The sequence below is a fragment of the Aegilops tauschii genome, chromosome 5, assembly GCF_002575655.3.
Source record: "Aegilops tauschii subsp. strangulata cultivar AL8/78 chromosome 5, Aet v6.0, whole genome shotgun sequence".
Lineage (NCBI taxonomy): Eukaryota > Viridiplantae > Streptophyta > Magnoliopsida > Poales > Poaceae > Aegilops > Aegilops tauschii.
In genome coordinates this window covers 321172721-321191458 of record NC_053039.3, presented here as the reverse complement: position 1 = coordinate 321191458, position 18738 = coordinate 321172721, and positions in this window count along the sequence as shown.

The window sequence follows — 18738 nt, the reverse complement described above, 5'->3', positions numbered from 1 at the left end:
GAGGAAACTGCCAAACAGGACGATCGGGAAGATGGGCTAGTTAGCCCTGATGAACAGGCCATAAACGAAGACTCGGAGGACAGCAATTATCTACCACTCTCCGAGGATGAGGTGAGCCTCGGTAATGAAGACTTCATTGTACCTGAGGAACCTCTCGAGCAGGAGCGCTTTAAGCACCGGCTAATCGCCACTGCAAGGAGCCTGAAAAAGAGGCAGCAGCAGCTTCAAGCTGATCAGGATTTGCTCAATGACAGGTGGACTAATGTCCTGGCAGCCGAGGAATCCGGCCTCGAGCGCCCAACCAAAAGTTACCCGAAGCGCCAATTGCTACCTCAGTTCGATGACGAGGCGCTGGAGCCCGTACCATCATCATGCAATGCGGCTGACCGACCACCACGTGGCCGGGACAAAGCGGCAACTCAGGCCGAACACCAGCCCGCACTACCCCACCATAAAGGCAGAGATAAAACAGCTCGGGGACATGCATATGACCTGCAGCAAAACTTGGACAGTAGAGCAGGGCCGAACAGATCGATTTATGGCTCACGGGGGCGTGCCCCTACACGCAACAATGGCTACCTAGCCGGGCGCAACATTCATAATCACGCCCGGGCCGAGAACCGCAGATGGACTCCATCCGAGCTACATCGCGGCATGGGCCGATATAGAGGCGCCGCACACCCCCTTTGCTTCACTGATGAGGTAATGGAGCACGAATTCCCAAAAGGGTTTTAACCAATGAATATCGAATCATATGATGGAACAACAGATCCCGCGGTATGGATTGAAGATTTTCTTCTCCATATCCACACGGCCCGCAGTGATGATCTCCACGCCATCAAATACCTCCCACTAAAACTAAAGGGGCCAGCGCGGCACTGGCTAAACAGCCTTCCAGAGAACTCCGTTGGCAGCTGGGAAGACCTGGAAGACGCCTTTCGCGATAACTTCCAAGGTACATATGTCCGGCCACCAGATGACGATGACTTAAGTCACATCATCCAGCAGCCCAGAGAGTCAGCCAGGAAGCTCTGGACTAGGTTCTTAATTAAAAAGAACCAAATTGTCGATTGTCCGGACGCCAAAGCCCTCGCGGCCTTCAAACAAAGTGTCCGGGTTGAGTGGCTCGCCCGCCGCCTCGGTCAAGAAAAAACAAAATCCATTGCAGCCCTTACTGCTCTAATGACCCGCTTTTGCGTGGGAGAAGACAGCTGGCTCGCTCGTAGAAGCAACAGCGCCAGCGATCTGAGCACTTCCGAAGTCCGAGATGGCAATGGCAAGCCACGACGCAATAAACACAAGCGTCGCAATAATAATGAAAGAACGCAAGACATGGCGGTCAACGCTGGATTCAGCGGCTCCAAACCCGGTCAACGGAAAAAGTCATTTAAGGCAAATAGAGACGAACCATCCAATTTAGACAAGATACTGGATCGGCCCTGCCAGATTCATGGCACCCCCGATAAACCAGCTACTCACACCAACAGAAGCTGCTGGGTCTTCAAACAAGCCAGCAAGCTTAATGCCGAACACAAGGGGAAGGGGCCGCCTAGTGACAGCGATGACGAAGAGACTCGCCAGCCGAATACCGGGATTCGGAAGCAATTTCCCCCCAAAGTGAAAACTGTAAACATGGTATACGTGACGCACACCCCTACAGGGGAGCACAGGCGCGCACTATGGGACGCATACGCCATAGAGCGAGTCCCCCCAAAATTTAGCCATATCCGTTCCGAGGGTTCGGCAGCTCTGATCATCGATCCAATCATCGATGGGTTCCATCTCACAAAAGTCCTTATGGACGGCGGCAGTAGCCTTAATCTACTCTACCAAGACACGGTCCGCAAAATGGGCATCGATCCTTCAAGAATCAAGCCCACCACAACTACCCTCAGGGGAGCAGTACCCGGCGTAGAAGCTCACTGCACGGGCTCCATCACATTGGAAGTCGTTTTCAGTTCACCGAACAACTTCCGAAGTGAAGGCTTGGCCTTTGATATTGCCCCGTTCCGCAGTAGCTACCATGCACTTCTGGGACATACCGCTTTTGCTCATTTTAACGCGGTCCCACTCTACGCCCGTGCAAAGCTTAAGATGCCCGGTCCACGCGGCGTCATAACAATAGATGGAAATATGGAACACTCCCTCTGTACAGAGGATCATACTACGGCTATTACAGCCGGAGTACAAAGCGGCCTCATCAAGCCGCATATCTCATCAGCCCATAAGCCGCCGATCTCTATTAAATGGAACCGATCAATTTCAGAGCTGGATTAGCAGTTTGGCCTCCGTCGTTCGCCTCATATACCCGCGAACTTTGTACCGCGTATACATAATTATGTACTTAAAATACCCTGGTCGTCGGCGGAGGCACAATACGGACAGGCCGACAAGCACTCCCATAGCCTCCTTTTCTTTTCTAACTATTTTTTATCTTTTCTCACAGGTGGCTCAAAGACGGGTCGTCTCACGGACTTTTTCGGAGTTCGGCTTCGTACACTTACCCAAAGGCTATTCGCGTTAAGGAGTCCTTTCACCGAGGCAAGGGGCTACTAAGGGAGTCCTAGATTAGGGGGTCCCGAGGCGTCCGGACTGTGTAGCATGGGCCGAACTGTTGGGCCGTGAAGATACAAGATAGAAGACTCTCTCCCGTGTCCGGATGGGACTCCCCTTGGCATGGAAGGCAAGCTTGGCACCCAGATATGAAGATTCCCTTCTCTGTAACCGACATTGTACAACCCTAGTCCCCTCCGGTGTCTATATAAACGGGAGGGTTTAGTCCATAGAAAAAGAATAATCATAGTCATACAGGCTAGACTTCTAGGGTTCTAGCCGTTACGATCTCGAGGTAGACCAACTCTTGTAATACTCATATTCATCAAGATCAATCAAGCAGGAAGTAGGGTATTACCTCCATAGAGAGGGCCCGAACCTAGGTAAACATTGTGTCCCCCGTCTCCTGTTACCATCAACCTTAGACGCACAGTTCGGGACCCCCTACCCGAGATCCGCCGGTTTTGACACCGACAAGGGGCGCCGCCCCCTCCCCTTATCCAATTCGGATTGGGGCAAGGGGGCGCGCGCCACCTCCTGGCCGGCCCTCTCTCTTCTCCACTAAGGCCCATGAGGCCCAATAGCTTCCCGGGGGGTTATGGTAACCCCCGGTACTCCGAAGCTTTATCTGAAACAACCTGAACCATTCCGGTGTCCGAATATCACCTTCCAATATATGAATCTTTATGTCTCGACCATTTCGAGACTCCTCGTCACGTCCGTGATCTCATCCGGGTCTCCGAACAACCTTCGGTCATCAAATCACATAAACTCATAATACAAATCGTCATCGAACGTTAAGCGTGCGGACCCTACGGGTTCGAGAACGATGTAGACATGACCGAGACACATCTCCGATCAATAACCAATAGCTGAACCTGGATGCTCATATTGGCTCCTACATATTCTATGATGATCTTTATCGGTTAAACCGCACGACAACATACGTTGTTCCCTTTGTCATCAGTATGTTACTTGCCCGAGATTCGATCGTCGGTATCATCATACCTAGTTCAATCTCATTACCGGAAAGTCTCTTTACTTGTTCCGTAATGCATCATCCCGCAACTAACTCATTAGTCACATTGCTTGCAAGGCTTATAGTGATGTGCATTACCGAGAGGGCCCAGAGATACCTCTCCGACAATCGGAGTGACAAATCCTAATCTCGAGCTATGCCAACTCAACAAACACCATCGGAGACACGTGTAGAGCATCTTTATAATCACCCAGTGATGTTGTGACGTTTGATAGCACACTAAGTGTTCCTCCGATATTCGGGAGTTGCATAATCTCATAGTCATAGGAACATGTATAAGTCATGAATAAAGCTATAGCAATAAACTAAACAATCATAGTGCTAAGCTAACGGATGGGTCTTGTCCATCACATCATTCTCTAATGATGTGATCCCGTTCATCAAATAACAACACATGTCTATGGCTAGGAAACTTAACCATCTTTGATTAACGAGCTAGTCTAGTAGAGGCATACTACGGACACTCTGTTTGTCTATGTATTCACACATGTACTAAGTTTCCGGTTAATACAATTCTAGCATGAATAATAAACATTTATCATGATATAAGGAAATATAAATAACAACTTTATTATAGCCTTTAGGGCATATTTCCTTCAGTCTCCCACTTGCACTAGAGTCAATAATCTAGATTACATTGTCTATCATGATACCTCCCTTTCTTTGCTTGATCCATTTTGAACTTCTTCAAAACTTTATCAAGGTATGTGCTTTGTCAAAGTCCAATTAAGCGTCTTGATCTATCTCTATAGATCTTGATGCCTAATATATAAGCAGCTTCACCGAGGTCTTTCATTGAAAAATTCTTATTCAAGTATCCTTTTATGCTATCGAGAAATTCAGTATCATTTCCGATCAACAATATGTCATCCACATATCATATCAGAAATGCTAAAGAGCTCCCACTCACTTTCTTGTAAATACAGGCTTCTCCAAAAGTCTGTATAAAACCATATGCTTTGATCACACTATCAAAGCGTATATTCCAACTCTGAGATGCTTGCACCAGTCCATAAATGGATCGCTGGAGCTTGCACACTTTGTTAGCACCTTTTGGATCGACAAAACCTTCTGGTTGCATCATATACAACTCATCTTTAAGATATCCATTAAGGAATGCAGTTTTGACATCCATTTGCCAAATTTCATAATCATAAAATGCGGCAATTGCTAACATGATTCGGACGGACTTAAGCATCGCTATGGGTGAGAAAGTCTCATCGTAGTCAACTCCTTGAACTTGTCGAAAACCTTTCGCAACAAGTCGAGCTTTGTAGACAGTGACATTATCGTTAGCGTCAGTCTTCTTCTTGAAGATCCATTTATTCTCTATGGCTTGCCGATCATCGGGCAAGTCAACCAAAGTGCACACTTTGTTCTCATACATGGATCCCATCTTAGATTTCATGGCTTCGAGCCATTTCGCGGAATTTGGGCTCATCATCGCTTCCTCGTAGTTCGTAGGTTCGTCATGGTCAAGTAACATGACTTCTAGAACAGGATTAGCGTACCACTCTGGTGTGGATCTTACTTTCGTTGACCTACGAGGTTCGGTAGTAACTTGATCAGAAGTTTCATGATCATCATCATTAGCTTCCTCACTAATTGGTGTAGGAATCACTGGAACTGATTTCTGTGATGAACTACTTTCCAATAAGGGAGCAGGTACAATTACCTCATCAAGTTCTACCTTCCTCCCACTCACTTCTTTCGAGAGAAACTCCTTCTCTAGAAAGGATCCATTCTTAGCAACGAATATCTTGCCTTCGGATATGTGATAGAAGCTGTACCCAACAGTCTCCTTTGGGTATCCTATGAAGATACATTTCTCCGATTTGGGTTTGAGCTTATCAGGTTGAAGCTTTTTCACATAAGCATCGCAGCCCCACACTTTAAGAAACGACAACTTGGGTTTCTTGCCAAACCACAGTTCATATGGTGTCGTTTCAATGGATTTAGATGGTGCCCTATTTAACGTGAATGCAGCCGTCTCTAAAGCATAACCCCAAAACGATAGCGGTAAATCAGTAAGAGACATCATAGATCGCACCATATCTAATAAAGTACGATTACGACGTTCGGACACACCATTACGTTGTGGTGTTCCGGGTGGTGTGAGTTGCGAAACTATTCCGCATTGTTTCAAATGAAGAAAAAACTCGTAACTCAAATATTCACCTCCACGATCAGATCGTAGAAACTTTATTTTCTTGTTACGATGATTTTCCACTTCACTATGAAATTCTCTGAACTTTTCAAATGTTTCAGACTTATATTTCATTAAGTAGATATACCCATATCTGCTCAAATCATCTATGAAGGTTAGAAAATAACGATACCCGCCGCGAGCATCAACACTCATCGGACCGCATACATCAGTACGTATTATTTCCAATAAGTCTGTTGCTCGCTCCATTGTTCCAGAGAACGGAGTCTTAGTCATCTTGCCCATGAGGCATGGTTCGCAAGCATCAAGTGATTCATAATCAAGTGATTCCAAAAGCCCATCAGCATGGAGTTTCTTCGTGTGCTTTACACCAATATGACCTAAACGGCGGTGCCATAAATAAGTTGCACTATCATTATTAAACTTATATCTTTTGGCTTCAATACTATGAATATGTGTATCACTACTATCGAGATTCAACAAAAATAGACCACTCATCAAGGGTGCATGACCATAAATGATATTACTCATATAAATAGAACAAGCATTATTCTCTGATTTAAATGAATAACCGTCTCGCATCAAACAAGATCCAGATATAATGTTCATGCTTAACGCTGGCACCAAATTACAATTATTTAGGTATAAAATTAATCTTGAAGGTAGATGTAGAGGTAGCGTGCCGACGGCGATCACATCGACTTTGGAACCATTTCCCACGCGCATCGTCACCTCGTCCTTAGCCAATCTTCGCTTAATCCGTAGCCCCTATTTCGAGTTGCAAATATGAGCAACAGAACTAGTATCAAATACCCAGGCGCTACTACGAGCATTAGTAAGGTACACATCAATAACATGTATATCAAATATACCTTTCACTTTACCATCCTTCTTATCTGCCAAATACTTGGGGCAGTTCCGCTTCCAGTGACCAGTCCCTTTGCAGTAGAAGAACTCAGTCTCAGGCTTAGGTCCAGACTTGGGCTTCTTCACTTGAGCAGCAACTTGCTTGCCTTTTTCTTGAAGTTCCCCTTCTTCCCTTTGCCCTTCTTCTTGAAACTAGTGGTCTTGTTAACCATCAACACTTGACGCTCCTTCTTGATTTCTACCTCCGCAGCCTTTAGCATTGCGAAGAGCTCGGGAATTGTCTATCCATCCCTTGCATATTATAGTTCATCATGAAGCTTTTGTAGCTTGGTGGCAGTGATTGAAGGACTCTGTCAATGACACTATCAACCAGAAGATTGACTCCCAGCTGAGTCAAGTGATTGTGGTACCCAGACATTCTGAGTATATGTTCACTGACAGAACTATCCTCCTCCATTTTACAGCTGTAGAACTTATTGGAGACTTCATATCTCTCATTCCGGGAATTTGCTTGAAATATTAACTTCAACTCCTGGAACATCTCATATGCTCCATGATGTTCAAAACGTCATTGAAGTCCCGGTTCTAAGCCAAAGCATGGCACACTGAACTATCAAGTAGTCATCAGCTTTGCTCTGCCAGGCGTTCACAACGTCTAGTGTTGCTCCTGCAGCGGGTCTTGCACCTAGCGGTGCTTCCAGGACGTAATTCTTCTATGCAGCAATGAGGATAATCCTCAAGTTATGGACCCAGTCCGTGTAGTTGCTACCATCATCTTTCAACTTAGCTTTATCTAGGAACGCATTAAAATTCAACGGAATAGTAGCATGGGCCATTAATCTACAACAACATAGACATGCAAAACACTATAGGGTACTAATCTCATGATAAATTAAAGTTCAATTAATCACATTACTTAAGAACTCCCACTTAGATAGACATCCCTCTAATCATCTAAGTGATCACGTGATCCATATCAACTAAACCATGTCCGATCATCACGTGAGATGGAGTAGCTTTCAATGGTGAACATCACTATGTTGATCATATCTACTATATGATTCACGCTCGACCTTTCGGTCTCAGTGTTCCGAGGCCATATCTGCATATGCTAGGCTCGTCAAGTTTAACCCGAGTATTCTGCGTGTGCAAAACTGGCTTGCGCCCGTTGTATGTGAACGTAGAGCTTATCACACCCGATCATCACGTGGTGTCTCGGCACGACGAACTATCGCAACGGTGCATACTCAGGGAGAACACTTGTACCTTGAAATTTAGTGAGAGATCATCTTATAATGCTACCGTCGTACTAAGCAAAATAAGATGCATAAAGGATAAACATCACATGCAATCAATATAAGTGATATGATATGGCCATCATCATCTTGTGCCTTTGATCTCCATCTCCAAAGCACCGTCATGATCACCATCGTCACCGGGTTGACACCTTGATCTCCATCGAAGCATCGTTGTCGTCTCGCCAAAGTATTGCTACTACGATTATCGCTATCGCTTAGTGATAAAGTAAAGCAATTACATGGTGATTGCACTTCATACAATAAAGCGACAACCATATGGCTCCTGCCAGTTGCCGATAACTGTTACAAAACATGATCATCTCATACAACAATTTATATATCATCACGCCTTGACCATATCACATCACAGCAAGCCCTACAAAAACAAGTTAAACGTCCTCTACTTTGTTGTTGCAAGTTTTACGTGGCTGCTACAGGCTTAGCAAGAACCGTTCTTAGCTACGCATCAAAACCACAATGATTTTTTGTCAAGTGTGCTGCACTACTAGGAAAAGGCCTACTAATGGCGCACCTAATTTGGCCATTAATGGCGCATTAGTGGTGCGCCATTAGTGCCACGCCATTAGTATATTTTACTAATGGCGCACCACTGGTGCGCCATTAGTATCTGGTATACTAATGGCGCACCCCAGATGCGCCATTAGTATATACAACAGTGCGCCATTAGTATGCCTCCCAGGGGGCCATGTATACCCAGGTGCTTTGGCATACTAATGGCGCACAACAACAGGATGCGCCATTAGTAACTTCGGCATACTAATGGCGCACTATTTAGTGATGCGCCATTAGTATCCTTTGGCATACTAATGGCGCACTATGATGTGATGCGCCATTAGTATGAATATTAGGTTTTTATTATTTTTAATTTTCTGTTTTTTGCACAGGTTACAAAATGTATAATTGGACAAAATATAGACAGCACACATCAACAACAGATTCATCGAATACAATAGAAGATTAGTCTCTGAATACAATTCATCATTTTAGTCTCCGAATACAATTCATCATATTAGTCTCCGAATTGAAAAGACCGAACAAAGATAGAACATTATATTACAAGTCTAGAGACCGCGAGTTTGTCTTCACATTACAAGTCGATATCGATCATCTAAACTACCATCACATAGAAGAGAGCTGCGGTCATCACGATGAGCATCATCACGATGAAACTCGTCTTCATCCGGTTCCTCCAACGCTCCCTCCCCTCTCCCGCTAGATAGCGGGCGTATCTAGATTCGGCCTCGGCCCTAGTGGCGTACCCTTTGTAACTGTTACCGCTGAATCGGTGAACCTGTCTCCGACACTCCTCCCAGTCGTCGTAGACTCCAGGAACCTTACCCTTGTACACGACATACCACGGCATCGCTATGTAGTAGCCAAACGAAACGTTAGTACCAATTCACAGACAATACATAAGCAATATATAAGTATGCAACAGAACAATCGGAAGAGAAAAGCAAGACATTAATAGCATCGATTACATCTAAGTTGAACGACTCTCGAAACCAAAGAGACATACTACAAGTTCATTAAAGTTTAATTACAACATGAGCCAATCGATGTTTCAGAACTAGTCACAGCATCACTGCTTTCGACTCGACTCAAGGGACCGGAGCGTGGATGAAGCCGCCGTCTATCGTGGGAGTCATGAAACAACGGGCGTTGTCAGCCTGCATTTGTAGGATTGTGTCGATGTCACTGTTGGACGGTTGATTTCTGAGGTAGAACTGCCCCGAGGTACGAAGGACATCTTGATGGATGATTTCTGCAAACTCCGACTGGATGCGAAAGAATTCTTGTCTGATGTCCGCGTCCTGGATTGCCGACACGCTCGCGGCCCAATCTTTGAGTCTACTCGGTAGCAGAAGTTGATGATGGTCCCGTACGATCGCCCGCATGTGATGGATGGCGTAGTAGGCACCCTTCTGACCGCCAGGCGGCTGCTTGACGCAGCAGAACGTCGTATTGTGGGAGAACACGTGCTTGCCGTACTTACGAATAGGCCTGGTGAAGGTGCCTCCAGATTTGACGTAGCCGGGGAGAACATCATCAAGAACCTTCTTGACATTTGTGTAGTCTACGTTCGACTGACGGTCCGGGTCGAAATACGTGGCCATGGAATATTTGGGGCTTAGGAGGATGAGCGTGCAATGTGTGTCACTGCAGAAAACACGGAATGTTAAAAGAAAAACGATCGAAATCTAAGAATTCATATGTTACGGGGCGGTTGAGGGGAGGACTTACTCGGGAAAGTAAGGCACGAGGAAGTTATCCTTATATTGGTTTGCCAGAATGACGCCTTCGAGGTAAGAACTCGCGACTTGCCGGTCCCCAGCGCTGCCCAAGATCTTGGCACGCATGTAGAAGGGGTCGACTATCACGATGTCCGGGGTCTTGTCGCGAATGATCCGCATCTCCATACTCAGCGAAAATAGCCGAACGAAGGTGTAGTGCAGCGGATGAAGGTTCAACATAGCGTGGATGTCATCAAACCGCAGGACGATCGTACCCCCGATGGAGTTATCCACAAAGCCCTTGCCCTCTGGCACCTTGGCCGCGAAAACCGGGTATGCCACATCCTTCTCTCCGAGACGCCGCTTCTCCAAAGAAAGAACACTGTCATGCAGACTCCGCATAGCACCGGTTACAGCATCGAGCATATTTCTCGATAGCATCGGCCTACCCGCCACATGCACCCTCCTCGAGATATCCTCAGTTGAAGGTGGCCCGTCCTGAGCACGGATCGTACTCGGTGCCGGCTGGCCCGCACCCTTGTTAGTCTTTCTTTTGCGTGCCTTCTTCTTCTCCTGTAATGGGACCGAGTTCTGCTCACAGACCGCCTTCTTGAGTGTGTTGGGGCTGATCATATTTCGCACCTCGCCTATCTGAGGCTCGGTGAAGTCGGCAGCTGGAGGCGTCTCCTGAGAGCTGAACTGCAGACGATGCCTGTTGCAACTTGGCTTCTCCACGGTACCAGCTAGATCGCACACGTCTTTTGTTGGGTTGGGTTCTTGAGAAGGAGGCCCCGTGAAGTCGCCACCGTACCCATGATCGGCAAAGTACTGATCGACGTTGGAAAATGTATCGTCGTCGTCGTCGTTCTGATCCTATGCCATATGCATGTTTGGATCCAGTGGCATAGGGATGTCCGGCACCGTTGCGGCGGTCTTGCCATGGGGCCGACTTGGCGCCGGCACGACTGGCGGTGTTGTCTTTGGGGTGGTGTCCCCCACCCCCAAACGAATCTGGCTCTTCGGCCAAAGCAGGGGCCAGCTCAGGCAGGCGCTGAGGGTCATCACGTCATCATCGTCGGCCCCGATGGGTCGAATCGGAGGTAACAACTCGTCGCAGCCTGGCAGCACCCGAACTAGTTGAACCCTAAACAAGTTGGGTGGCATCTGGGTACCGTGGAACAAGGGGTTGCCCGGTTGAACGATTTTGCCCTTGGCGACATCGACCAACTCGTTGTTCACGAAGTGCAGGAGAGTGCACGGAACGTCGGCGGTGCCCTGCGAAAACATGTAGGGCGTTAGGGATGCCCAGTCAAAGGCAAGGAGATGAAGTCCTCGGCCGAGAGAGGCTTAATTAGTTACCGTGATGATGGCGTCGAGCTCGGCTAATGTCGAGGCACCGCCAACGGCGGGCGTGCAGTTGACGGAGGGGCCGCTTGCTGCAGAGGTGCCGGCCGGTGTACACCCGGGTGCATTAAGCTCCCGTGCCGGCGTCGGAGACACCAATGCCGCCTCCGCCGGAAACACCAATGGCCCCGCCATCGCGTTCTGCGAGTTGCTGGCCGTGAAGCTAGGAATCGGGGGCGGCCCCTGTTGGCCGCCCGCAATCCACGCACTAATCCCCTGGATCAAGGTAGGCACAATGGCGGTGATCGTCGCTCCGAGTTGTTGTTGCACTTGCTCTTGGACAATCTCCGGAATCCGCGCCACCTGTGCCCTGAGTTCTTGAACCTCGCGCGCCTGGCTTTCCGAGCTGGTCTTTTTCTCCTTTCGCCCACCAGTGTTATAGTATGACGACCATTTTGTCGACAAGCCTTTGCCGGCCACACGACCAGCTGACGTCGGCTTACTGAGCTTATCCTTGTTCTTCATTACATTCAACACCCTATTTAGAGTGGTGTCCCAAGGGTTGCTCTTAGTCGACCCCGCGCTACTGCTTTCAGTCGCCTGCGGAAGGAATGTGAACCATTTAGAAATTTGGCTTCATTAATTAGAATGCAACCATATGGAGCTAATTACGCGGGGGTGTATTCCTTACCAGAACAAGCTCAAGCGCCCTGGTCTTCGGATCCGTGGTAAGCTCCTTTGTTTTCGGGTCCTTCTTGTACCGGGCCCTGACAAAGTTCCTGGTCTGCTTGTCACCGTATTTATCGAAGAGGGGCGGTAGGCCTTGCTAGGCACGGTCCGCCTCCTCCTTGTCCCATATAGGCTCCGCCACTCTGTAACCGCCGGGACCGAGTGTGTGTTCCCCTAAGTTCAGCTCCCGCATTTCTTTCCCCCACTTACTTGATTCGGAGTTTGCGGTGCTCGAGCAATTGATCTTGAAGTCGTTGTAGTCATCTTCGGTGATCGAAGGATTTTTCTCCTTGATCTTCTCATAACTCTCACCTTTCTCGATCATTCTCTTCACATTGCTTTTCCAAGTAGACAGGGCCTTGCTCATCTTCGTGAGGGCAGCATTGTTCACTTTATTCCCTTTGAGGCTTGTGTTTTCAAATTCAGCGGGGAACTTGTATCGTTCGTGCAGCTTCGTGAAGAGGAGGTTGCGCAAATTCCCTCGGTCAGGATGCCTCAGGTTCTCGGTGTTGATCGAGACGGTGCTCCGGAGAATGCACCCGAGCTGAAGCGAGTACCCCTTGACTATTCGTTCGGGCGCCGTTGGATTCCCGTCGGAGTCCACTTCAGTAACTTCCTCCTTGAGGGTGCGGAGCACGGTCGGGCGCCGGTCCTTCCGTTGCCTCTTCGGTTGGCTGCCATCTGTGCGTGCGCCGCCATCATCAGTGGTGGCATCCTCGGCAGCACCATGGTGGCATCAGTGGGGTCATCCTCGGCGGTACCATCAGTGGTCTCAGGATCGGTGGGGAAGGCGGCGTCCTCATACAAGTGAGGTTGTTCCTCCATCTCCTGGGACAGCTTCCAGAATGCCTTGACGCCCGAACCCCCGGCCTCATCTTTGTTGGCCATGTTTCTCTCTAAATAGGAACAAAGTTTGGTCAAAAAGTTGGTTATTGTCAAGGAACAAGATCATGGTCTCATCATTTAGGGTTTGTCGACACCGAGGCATCCTAAAAGCTAAGCTTTTATCATTGAGGGTTTTTCGACGCCGAGGCACCCTAAAAGCCTAAGCTTTCATCATTTCGGTTTTTATCGACACCGAGGCACCCTAAAAGCCATGCATTAGTCACAAGTACGCCGGGGCACTTGATCCTACTTAATTAACTACTAAGATACCCCGGCCCATGCATTAGTCACAAGTACCCCATATGTCCTATTTTTAGCAAAGTCATGCTAAAATTCACGGAAAATTTCAGCATGACCTTTGCTGAAAATAGGACATATGGAGTACCCGAATTTGCCGGAACGGAAGTTAATCGACATTCCGACAAACTCAAGAGCCTCTCGGGTGGACAAGGCAAAAAAGGCCTCCATCACAACATGGAAAATACATTGGCATGTGAAGAGGTGAAACAATATATGCATCTCCAAGCGGTATCATTCAACATTTTGGACAAAACACTACAAGCAACATGAGACACTGAAAACAATTGCTACCAATGAATCTACACTTCTATAACAAAATAAATCAGAAACTTAGTCTGTCATCATTAGGCAGCCACCATTAGTTATTCCGTTATGTTAAAGCAGAAATAGAAAATTAGACTGAAAACACTAAAATCAGAAACAAATCCAACTGTACAGGCCAATGCATATAGGAAAAGTGAGGGGTTGAACTTCATCTTTTTTCAGGTTTTCTTGGGTGTATGAGGTCTGCTCTAATTTGTTTTGAAAAGTGAACCTGCTGTACTGGCCAATGCATATAGGAAAAGTGAACCTGCTGTACAGGCCAATGCATATAGGAAAATTAAGTCATGGAGAGTTGTTCATGATGTTCCTTGCCTTTTTTGTGATACATAAGGTAAGGTTCAACAGCTTCAGAACTTTTTCTGTGATACAAATACTGCTTCAGTTTAAGAACATGTCTTAGTTTTGAATTCTCTTAGTGAAAACCTACTTCAGAGCATCAACACAAGTTGGGATACACAGCCAGACAGACGCACATGAACATAAATGGCTAGTTTAAGCGTGAACCGCATCATACAAAATAGAAGAACTTCACTACACAACTGAAACTCAATTAAGCTAGTTAAATGGAGTTCATTTACTCACTAGCAGTACTACTAACTGGCAGTACTTAAACAAGTTAAGCTACTCACTACAGTATTGGCTACTCACTTAAGCTAGAAGCTACAAGTTAAACACATTTTACCAAAGGTATCTCCTTTAGAATGAATGCTTTTACGTAGAGACATAGTTCTGTTAGAATGCATGATTATACTTCATGTAGTGGTAGAGATACCTTTTTAGTTTAATGTATGTACATAAAAGCTGAAACTCTAAAAAGAATGCCATTTTATAAAAAAATATCAGAAAGCCCCAATTCATTGGATGCAGAAGTCTGACAAGTGACAAAGTGAAGTCCACGTAGTCATATTCAATATATCAGTTGGATTGGTAAGTCTGGCTGTTACTATGTTAACAAAAGAAGTTGTAAATATAAACATCTAAATAGAAGGTGCTAATTTTAGGTTGCACTGGGCATGAGCCTGTGTTGGTCTTTCTTATTGGAGTGGTCCCTAAATCTGTGTATCTTCTGTTGGACTGCAGCAACAGTTGCAACTATGCCGTAATAATTTATACAACATGCCATCTTGCCTAAACAATGAAAATGAATTGCTGCAGCCTCCTGTGTCACCTACTTCCTGTATGAAACAATGAAACAGATGAGCTTACTTCTGTGCACTTTATTTTAGTGTGCAAGGTTGATGCGCTTTAAATTTTGATTCTGCTAGATGAAACATCTGATTTTTTGACTTTGTTTGAACACCAGATTTTATTTAATTCCGCTTGTCTTACGCCGTGTGTACAATGCAATATGCTTAGAGTGGTGCTTGTAAAAATAAACATGTTTAAGCTTAAGTACCGGCGCTTGTTTCCATAGCAGAGGTGCCTAACTAAGCATTTGTGCTATACAAATAAGCACTGGTCCTTGAGGACAAACCGGTTTGTTTTCCCTGTCCCAGCTTTTTTAATTATCTTCATAGTTAAGGGCAAGACAGCATGTCTAGGAAGGGTAAATAATAGTGGGTAATATTCCTAGTTTCAGTGTCATTAATCTAGTGATCTTTTATCAAAGCAGGGAAACTAAAGGAAGTGTCTAGCATGATGAGATTGTCATATATAGACTGTCAGTTTGCACACCAAGGACCACTCCAAATAGTACTAGCATTGCCATTACGGATTTGAATAGAGCAGATTTAGGGGTACTAGCATTGCTAATTTTAGGCTGCACTGGAACTATCTACAGTCCATGTGTTGAAAATGCAGTGACATTCAGATCACTGTTGTGCGAAAATTCAGTTAACACACTGTCAAAAAAATTCAGTTACAAACATACATTTAGTTTGAATTAATCTCTCATATTCCCTTCACATTGCTAACCATATGGCCAAAATATTGTCCCTAGACATCTCCTGGTCCTACCCAAGATAAACCCTAGTTACAAAAATGCAGTGCGAAAATTCAGTTAACACACTGTCAATACATTCAGTTTGAATTATTTCTCATGGCGATCCTCAACGAAATCTTATGACAGAACTACCAACTTTATAAACCCAAGATAAACCCTAGGAAGAATTAGAGAGGGAGAGGTCAAGGAGGGAGGAGCAGAGAGGGAGAGGTGGGAAATGGAGGCGGGGGTGATTTGGATGGAGTACCTGCAGGCGTAGAAGACGGGGGCGTCGTCGGGGACGAAGACGTCGACGCTGTGGATGTTGGTGGTGGTGCGACGAGGTCCGGGAGGCGACGAGGTCCGGGTGGTGGTGGTGCTCCGAGGAGACGAGGAGAGCGGCGCCGAGGAGACGAGGACGACGGGGCGGCGGCGTCGGGAGAGGAGAGGGCGGCGTCGCGGCGTCGGGGTGTCGGGGCGGAGACGAGGACGACGGGGCGGCGTCGAGGCGGCGGGGCAGCGGCGTCGGGAGAGGAGAGGGGAAGGGGATCGAGGGCGAGGGCACAATACTAATGGCGCACCACCCCTCGGTGCGCCATAAGTACATCCATACTAATGGCGCACCTCACCCTGGTGCGCCATTAGTATTTTTTTTTTGATTTCTGCTCGAGCCAACAGGTTATCTTCCACCTGACCTGATCCACACCAAGTTCCCTCTACTAGCTCGACTGGTCAGTAGCCAGTTCTCACACCAGGAGGTCCTGGGTTCGATTCCCAGGCTCCACAATTTTTTTTATGCATTTAAAATGCTGTTTGATATTTATTTGTGTTTGAATATGTTCGAACTTGTTTAAATCATAACAGTAATAATTTTTTAAAAAATATGATCAAACAGTAATGCCGGTGGAGCGGGGGAGGGTGCGCGGGGTGCGGGGGGCCGGTGGACCGGGGGGTGCTCGGCGGCGAGGGGGACCGGATCTGGCGAGGTGGGATAGCGATCGAGATGGAGGGGGATCGAGATCGAGTGTCCATGAAATTTAAAAATATTCATGATAGTTCAAAAAGTGCCCATGAAATACAATCGAGAAATAAAGGCTACGATTTAAATACAATCGATCTTAGCTAGCTATTTGTTCACAATCTTCTTGCCCTTCTTTTTCGCAAATGGAGTTCTTCTGTGGAACGGACGTCCTTTAGGTAGGGTGGTCCTGCTTCTTTTTGTGGTGTATGCTGCTACTTCATCATCGTCGTCATGTTCGATTCTCGGTTCGCCGTACTTGTCGAAGTCTTGCTCATTGGCTACTCCATCCATTCCGATGATCTTCCTTTTGCCTCTCCTCACGACAACACGACTGGGCTTTGACGGGTCGGTAATGAAGAAGCATTGGTCCACTTGGGAAGCCAGTACCCATGGCTCATTTTTCGCGGTGAAATTTGCGCCTGCGGTCTTGGATTTGGCTTCGGGTATAACCATGGTGGTGAAATACCGGTCTTCTTTTAGGACGCTCTTGGCCCATCTGACACGGAACATCGGGACCTTCTCTCCAGCGTAGCTCAGCTCCCAGATCTCCTCGATCCTTCCGTAGTATCTGTCCTTGTCGTTACTGGTGTAGGATTCCATCGTTACCCCGGAGTTCTGATAACCATCGCTCTTCATGTCCTTGGCCTCGGTGTAGAATGTGTAGCCGTTGATATCGTACGCCTCATAGGTCATCAGGTTGTGCTCGGCGCCCTGTGACAAGGCGAATATGAGTTGTTCTTCCGCGGAAGAATCCTCATGTAAAGGGTACGACAGAAGCTTCTGCTTGAACCAACGCGTGAAACATGAGTTGTGCTCTTTGAGTATATCTCCGTCCGTCCTCTGTTGGCCTCGGTCATTGTACGTCTTCTTAATAAAGGTTTTGTGCTCTACCACCCAAAGATCGACCACGTCTATGTGTTGTAGCGCGACTAGGTTTGCTCTTTCAAAGTCGGCGAGTCGACCCTCGAAGTCGACATGCATTTTGCGGCGACCCTCACGGTGACCCCATCCAGCGAGCCTGCCGAGGTGCCTGTTGATGGGCAGACCAACGGGGTTCTCGATGCCTAGATAATTCGTGCAGTAGGAGATGCACTCTTCGGTCAGAAAGCCCCTGGCTATGCTTCCCTCTGGACGTGACATGTTGCGAACGTATCCTTTGATGACACCATTCATCCTTTCGAACGGCATCATGCTGTGCAGGAACGTCGGCCCGAGTTGGATGATATCGTCCACGATATGGACCAGCAGATGCACCATAACGTCGAAGAATGCGGGCGGGAAGTACATCTCAAGCTCGCATAGTATCACCATGATCTCTTCCTGTAGCCTTCTGAGTTGCCTCACGCCAACAGACTTCCGAGAGATGACGTCGAAAAAGTTGCATAGGCCAAATAGCGTTTCACGGACGTGCGCGTCCATGATCCCACGGATTGCAACTGGAAGTATCTGCGTCATCAGCACGTGACAGTCGTGAGACTTCATCCCGCTGAACTTCAGCTTCGCTAGGTCTAGGTATCTGCTTATCTTCCCCGCGTAACCGTAAGGAAGTTTTACTCCTACGAGGCAGGTGAAAAACTGCTCGATCTCCTCCTGACTTAGAGTGAAGCACGCGGGAGGGTAGTCATTTCCGGTCTTCTTGGCCTTTTTGCCTTTGCGACGACTTTCCGTGTCCTGCTTCGCCTCATCATCATCATCATCATCATCATCATATATAGCGTGAAGCTCCTGCCTGATGCCCATTGATTTCAAGTCTGCCCTTGCTTTCGGCCCATCTTTGGTCCTCTCTGGCATGTTGAGCAGGGTACCAAGCAGACTCTCGCACACGTTCTTCGTGATATGCATGACATCAAGGCTGTGAGGCACACGGTGGATCTTCCAGTACGGCAAGTCCCAGAAAACAGACCTCGTTTTCCATACCTTCAGCAGCGGCTCTAGCGCCTTTCGCTTCTTTCCCGGCTCTGGCGCCTTTTGCTTCTTTCCCGGCAGTGGGCAGTCTTTCCAATTTTTCAACAGCTCGTCTATTTCCTCGCCGCTC